Below are 7,300 nucleotides of genomic sequence, written 5' to 3'. Positions count from 1 at the left end.
GAATGGAGAGGAGCGAGCGTGGCGAGCGCACCAAGCCGGTCTCCTCCAATTCCAGCCGACCACGGCCGGCGGGCGGCGCTCACGTCCCCAATCGCTCTCCGCCTCTCTGCTCGGGTGGAGGGCCGGCAGGGGCGCAGGGGCCACGCCAGGCCGGGACAGGCCAGGGCAGGGCCGGGACAGGCCGCGCGCCTCCTCCACGGACCCTGATAAAATGGTGGACATGCTTCCGGAAGATTCCATCCATCGCGCGCCAAACCACGCCGATGGCGGCCAGTGCGCCGCCCAGGCCTGGCGCGGGGCAGGGCCCGGACCCGGACCCGCGGGAGGAAGGGTACTGCGTGCTCATGGGCACGCGGCCCGAGGGAACGTGCTGCGCCCGGCGCCCCGCAGGGGAGCTGACGGGAGCCCCGCAGGGGAGATGGCGGGAGGTGGCCGGCGCTTCGGCGGCATGGTCCCGCGCTCCTGCACGTGCCGCAGGATTCTAGGCAGGAGACCTGCGGTGGGCGCGGTGGCGTCATCACGTACGTGCTCGGAAACCCCGGGGTCTCGGCCGTGGTGACCGGAGGGCGTCGTGTCTGCAGCAGCCCCCCCAGGCGCCGTGTCTGCAGCAGGCCCCCCCAGGCGCCGTGTCTGCAGCAGACCCCCCAGGCGCTGTGTCCGCAGCTGCCCCCCAGGCGCTGTGTCCGCAGCAGGCCCCCCAGGCGCCGTGTCTGCAGCAGCCCCCCCAGGCGCCGTGTCTGCAGCAGGCCCCCCCAGGCGCCGTGTCCGCAGCAGCCCCCCAGGCGCCGTGTCCGCAGCAGCCCCCCCAGGCGCCGTGTCTGCAGCAGCCCCCCCCCAGGCGCCGTGTCCGCAGCAGCCCCCCCCAGGCGCCGTGTCTGCAGCAGCCCCTCCAGGCGCCGTGTCCACAGCAGCCCCCCCCAGGCGCCGTGTCCGCAGCAGCCCCCCCCCAGGCGCCGTGTCCGCAGCAGGCCCCCCCCAGGCGCTGTGTCCGCAGCAGCCCCCCCCCAGGCGCCGTGTGCGCAGCAGCCCCCCCCAGGCGCCGTGTCCGCAGCAGGGCCCCCAGGCGCCGTGTCCACAGCAGCCCCCCCCCAGGCGCCGTGTCTGCAGCAGCCCCCCCAGGCGCCGTGTCCGCAGCAGCCCCCCCCCAGGCGCCGTGTCCGCAGCAGCCCCCCCAGGCGCCGTGTCCGCAGCAGCCCCCCCAGGCGCCATGTCCGCAGTAGTCCCCCCCAGGCGCCGTGTGCGCAGCAGACCCCCCAGGCGCCGTGTCCACAGCAGCCCCTCCAGGCGCTGTGTCTGCAGCAGGCCCACCCCCCAGGCGCCGTGTCCGCAGCAGGCCCCCCAGGCGCCGTGTCCGCAGCAGCCCCCCCCAGGCGCCGTGTCCACAGCAGACCCCCCAGGCGCCGTGTCCGCAGCAGCCCCCCCCAGGCGCCGTGTCCACAGCAGACCCCCCAGGCGCCGTGTCCGCAGCAGCCCCCCCCAGGCGCCGTGTCCGCAGCAGACCCCCCAGGCGCCGTGTCCGCAGCAGCCCCCCCCAGGCGCCGTGTCCACAGCAGGCCCCCCAGGCGCCGTGTCCGCAGCAGCCCCCCCCAGGCGCCGTGTCCACAGCAGGCCCCCCAGGCGCCGTGTCCGCAGCAGCCCCCCCAGGCGCCGTGTCCGCAGCAGACCCCCCAGGCGCCGTGTCCGCAGCAGCCCCCCCCAGGCGCCGTGTCCGCAGCAGCCCCCCCCAGGCGCCGTGTCCGCAGCAGCCCCCCCCAGGCGCCGTGTCCGCAGCAGGCCCACCCCCCCAGGCGCCGTGTCCGCAGCAGCCCCCCCCAGGCGCCGTGTCCGCAGCAGCCCCCCCCAGGCGCCGTGTCTGCAGCAGGCCCCCCCAGGCGCTGTGTCCGCAGCAGGCCCACCCCCCAGGCGCCGTGTCCGCAGCAGGCCCCCCAGGCGCCGTGTCTGCAGCAGCTCCCCCCAGGCGCCGTGTCCGCAGCAGGGCCCCCCATGCGCCGTGTCCGCAGCAGGCCCCCCAGGCGCCGTGTCCGCAGCAGGCCCCCCAGGCGCCGTGTCCGCAGCAGGCCCCCCAGGCGCCGTGTCCGCAGCAGCCCCCCCCAGGCGCCGTGTCCACAGCAGGCCCCCCCAGGCGCCGTGTCTGCAGCAGGCCCACCCCCCAGGCGCCGTGTCTGCAGCAGGGCCCCCCAGGCGCCGTGTCCGCAGCAGCCCCCCCAGGCGCCGTGTCCGCAGCAGACCCCCCCCAGGCGCCGTGTCCACAGCAGGCCCCCCCAGGCGCCGTGTCCGCAGCAGGCCCCCCCCAGGCGCCGTGTCCGCAGCAGGGCCCCCCCCCAGGCGCCGTGTCCGCAGCAGGGCCCGCCGCCGCCTGCCTCCACCCTGGAAAGGCCGGTCGTCCCTGCGCTGCCGCACCGCGCCTCGCCGCAGCGCCGGACACTAGCGGAGGAACTGCGCTTCCACCAGCGTCTCCACCAGCCGCACCCCTCTCGCAGAACGCTAGGCCCCAACACAATATGCTGACTTTGATGGCAGGTGATTTACTAGTAAACCATCTTCCAGGGCCACCTTACGCAAGCAGGACCCCACTAAAAACGATCGGCTGTGTTGCACACCTCTGTCGGTTACTCCTGTACTTCCTATGTATATGTCATGTATCCAAACACCGCCAGGGATCAGCACAGTGCCTTATACCTGAATCCCAGCTTCGTGGGAGGGAGAGATAGGAAGATCATGATTGATGCCAGCTTGGGTAAGTTTAATGAGAAGGTTCATCCCAAAGCATGGTCGTTACCTTCTGTAACCGGGGCCACTCAGGAGATAGAGGTAGGAGGACTGTTGTTTGTGGCTGGCTGGAGCAAAAGTGAGCCCTATGTAAAAACTGTTTAAACAGCCAGGGGCTGTAATGCCAGCTACTAAGGAGGCTGAGCTCTGAGGTTTATGGTTTAACGCCAACCCTGGACAGAAACATTTATGAGACTCTTATCTCCAATTAACTAGCAAAAAGCTGTAAGTAGAGCTGCAGCTCAAATGGTAGAGCACAAACTGAGCAGAAAGCTCATGGGCATCAACTAGACCCTGAGCTTAAGTCCCAGGACCAAAAAACAACCTAGAGTGAAAAGGGCTAGAAGTGTGGCTAAGGTAATAGAATGCCTGCCTAGCAAGGACAAGTTCCCGAGTTCAAGTTTAAGTAGCACTAAAAGGAAGTCACATTCATATATATATATATATATATATATATATATATATATATATATTCATATACACATTTATGCATAAATACTGGATAGTAATTGGCTACCAACAAACACAGACTAAAAAAGCAGAAGGTGTCAGCTTCTCTCACACAAGTGGTCGGCCACAGCTCACATCAAAAGCAGGAAGCGAGTTAAAAATGAGGAGTACAAGATACAGTTGGCCTTCTGTGTCCACGCTTCTCACCGGTGCCACTCAGTTGAGCAGACATCATCCCCTGGACAGAGCATCAGCCACAGGACTCTGCTCTTACTTGCTGTAAATGCACGTCAAACTCTTAGCAGAGAGATGCTGACCAGAGAGTAGCTATGCAAACAACAAGTGTGGCTCAGCCGTGACGAAGACCAGAGCACGCTTCCCATGTCTCTTGGGTGAGAACAGATGCATAACGATTGCACCCGCTGACCTTCCCATTTTTATTTGCTTTTTTTTTTCCTTCCAGAGCTGAGGACTGAACTCAGGGCCTTGCATTAGCCAGGCAACTGCTCTTCGACTGAGCTAAATCTCCAACCCCCTTTTTGTTCATTTGAGACCCAGCGGCTGGCCTCACACGCTCCATCCTCCTGGACAGGTGTGTGCCAGAATGCCAAGACTGACGCCTATTGTCTCATGGCTCACTAGATTCAGGTTCCAGGGAGCTTGGCGCGCTAACTGCAGCCTCGGCGGAATTCTTGTCGCATTGGAAATGGTCATGGGATGAAATTGTGCAGTGCAGGTATCCATCCGGCTTCTGGACCAACCGGAGCTGACACCAGAGGCTAGTGATGACTCAGAGTCTGCTTCTGCTTGGAAGTGTGAAATCAGCCCTTCTCAGCCCAAAGGCCTTCGGGAAACAGCTAGCCAGAGATCTGGATTCTTCACGAAGCTAGTCCTACCAACTGGTGTGATCACGTGAGGAAGTAAAGGGTCTTTGGCTTTCTTCTTTGAAACATAAAATTGATTTCAATTGAGCATGCTTGGTGTTTGTTTCCTTGTTCTCTCCACAGTATTTTTTGGGGGCTTTACAAACATTTTCAGATGTCTGTCTTCCTCTGTTCTTAGGTTCGTGAGATGTCATTATACTTCAAGAACCTCTAGGCCTGTTTCTGAAACCTTTTTAATAATTATCAGTTATTTACTGCAGGTTTCTGTCCTGTTGGCACACAGCACTGCGCTCACAGTGATGTTCTTTCATGCGATAGGCACACTGATGCGCTTACATACAAATATTTGGTGCAAGAAATAAAATACTTGGGGCTGGGAAGGTGGCTCAGTGGTAGAGCGCTTGCCTTGCATGCCTGAGGCCCTGGGTTCCATTCCTCAGCACCACCTAAGCAAAAAAAAAAAAGCCAGAAGTGGCGCTGTGGCTCAAGTGGTAGAGCACTAGCCTTGAACTAAAGAGCTGAGGGATAGCGCCCAGGCCCAGAGTTCAGGCCCCACGACCGGAACCCCCCCCCCCCCAAAAAAAGAAATAGAATACTTAATGCCCCAGTCCTCCGTGACAAAAAGCTAGCATGAGAAATCTAGCTGTTCAAGTGTTACTGTAGTTCCTTGATAATCAAACTACAAGGTGGTCTGAAATTTGATTCAAAAGTATTTGCCAAGATTTTCTTCGTCTCATCTTATGCAACTGTGAACTTCCTACCTTACTTTTCCTTTTTCGTTTGCGAATGTAGAAATGCTGGTAACTTATATGGCAACTGCCATCTTAGATCTAGAAGGTAATACTCCCAGCTTTCCCATGTGCTTTGTAAATGACACATTTCTTAGAAGTGGTAGAGTGTTTTACACCATCTGAATAATAATGAACAATTCTTCTTAGTGAGTTATTACTCTAAGAGCTGTATAATTTGATTTATGAACAGCTCTCAAAGTTTCCAGTGGTGGTTCATGAAGCTATGAGCATATTTTCTGGACAAATGACTCAATATTTTGCTGCATGACTAATTCCACACTCGACATGGAAACTATATGTGAATTCTGTTGGGTTGTGAAGAATAATTACTTCCCCTAAACTGTCTGCAAAGCCTTGTAGAGCAGAGGAATTTAATTACACTGATGTTCTGAATCCCCACACTGGGCTGACTTTCTTGAACACTCCAATGTGCTCATAGGACGGATTTCTCAAGGCATGATGATGGGCCAGGAACCCTGGAAATGCATCAGAAAACAAATCTCAGCTCAGCTCTAACGCGGAGAAAGGCTAGAAGAACAAACAGACTCCATTTGAAATATATTCTTCTATAATAATGCCATTATCTAAAATGCTTTCCTACTGTAAAATGAACACCTAAGTCCTTTCCCAGGGTGTATTTGCTGAAAATAGTTTTGTGCCGGGACTAGGGCTTGAACTCAGGGCCTTGTGCTCTTGGCCTTTTCAAGGGTCATTGCTGATGACCTTCCCTGGGCTTTACTTACTTTTCTACTCATCCGTGTAGAATTAAGTTTCTCCAAAGACTATTGACCGTGAGTGAGGCTCAGGATGCTCGTTTTCATATATCTCCCTCCACAACACATTAACGCCCGGTTTTAGCCTGGCCCTCTGCGATGAGTCACCCTCTGGGGTTTCCAGAAGCCTCCTTCCTGGTAACCACTCGCTGCCCACCTTAGCTTCCTGTTTGGGCATCTGGTCCTGAGCTGGAACATCCCAGGGGCTTCCGGTCCTGCCCATGGCTTTCCTCTGCTGCGGAAGGAAGCTGTCAACAGAGCCATCCTGCTTCTTCCCGGTCTTTCCCTCCATTTCTTTGACTTCCCCACAGAGCTGCAGGTCCCACTCCACAGGCAGAGCTGTGGGCTCCCGGTGTGCTGCCCTCCATCCCAGGGCCTTCCCCTTCCATCTCGCCTCTACCCTGCACCTGAGTCATCATCATCAGTGCTTCTCGTCCACCCAGCTGGTGGCTACATAGACCAGAGGAGTCACATGTCTTCTTCCTGACCCACACACGAGGAACCTGTGCCACCACTTCCTACCTGGGGAGGAGCTCTTGGGAGATGTCTGCCACAGTGGGTGTCAGCCCCTTCCTTCCCTTCCCTCCAGTGTGGGCAGCAGGGGCCCTGCCTGTCAGGCAGGCTGGCCTTGGCCCTGATGACAGACACTTGAGGGAACAACTCAGGAGGAGGCATTTGTTTTTGAGGATTAGAGCTTCAGAGGTTTCCAAGGTGGAGGGGAGGTGGGCAGGGGAGGTGGGCAGGGCAGGTGGCTCACACCAAGGAGGCCAGCAAGGCCTGCCAGCATTCCTTTTCCTTTTCCCACCTTCTATTCCAGCCGGACCGATATATTCAGGATGGGTGTAACCCCCTTGCTGATTCTCTCTGGGAATGCCCACACAGACGTACCCAGAGGTACTAATTCTGGTGGTACTGGGGCTTGAACTCAGAGGCTCTCTCCTTAAGCATGTGCTCCCCTGCTGAGCCACGCTCTGGTGCGCTGGTCCCCCTCCCCGCTGATGTGTGTGTGCAGGTGTGCCCTGCGCTGCACTCGGCCTGTGTCACTGGTATGACAGACTCAAACCACCTCGGCCAGCTTCTGCTGTGTGGATAGTCTTGTGGATTTTTCTGCCTAGGTCGGCCTGGAACCCCAATCCCTCCCGATTTCAGCCTCCCAGGCAGCGTGACCCACCTATGCCTGGTTATTGGTTGGTAAGAGGGTCACACGTATGCCTGCCTGGCCTTGAACCATGACCCTCTTGATCCCGAGCCTCATAGGTAGCATTACTGGTGTGAGGCTCTGGGCCTGGCTCAGGGGTGTGCTTTGTTCCTCTCTTAGGGTCCAGTCGAGCTGGCCATGAGGAGTAATCATCATGGCCTGATAGCAGCAGTTACTGAGCAAAGCAGATGACAAAGTTCCTTTCTTACACATGAATGTTTGTGGGAGAAAATTTTCAGGCTTTCCTGTCTGGGCTGGCCTCGAACCACAGCCTCCTGAGCAGCTGGGGTCACAGGTCATCCACAGGCACTAGGCTCATCACTCATTTTTAAAATGAGATCCTGGCGCGACAAAGATGATGAATTCTGCAAATTAACTTCCTCAGGAAATTGGCCTTGTTCCTTGGCATTTATTGAATTTCGCAATGCATAGGTA

Source organism: Dipodomys spectabilis, unplaced genomic scaffold (assembly GCF_019054845.1).
Source record: "Dipodomys spectabilis isolate Male_0828 unplaced genomic scaffold, ASM1905484v1 ptg000213l, whole genome shotgun sequence".
NCBI classification, from domain to species: Eukaryota; Metazoa; Chordata; class Mammalia; order Rodentia; family Heteromyidae; genus Dipodomys; species Dipodomys spectabilis.
The sequence above is the reverse complement of the archived record's forward strand: the minus strand, read 5'-3'. Positions refer to the sequence as shown.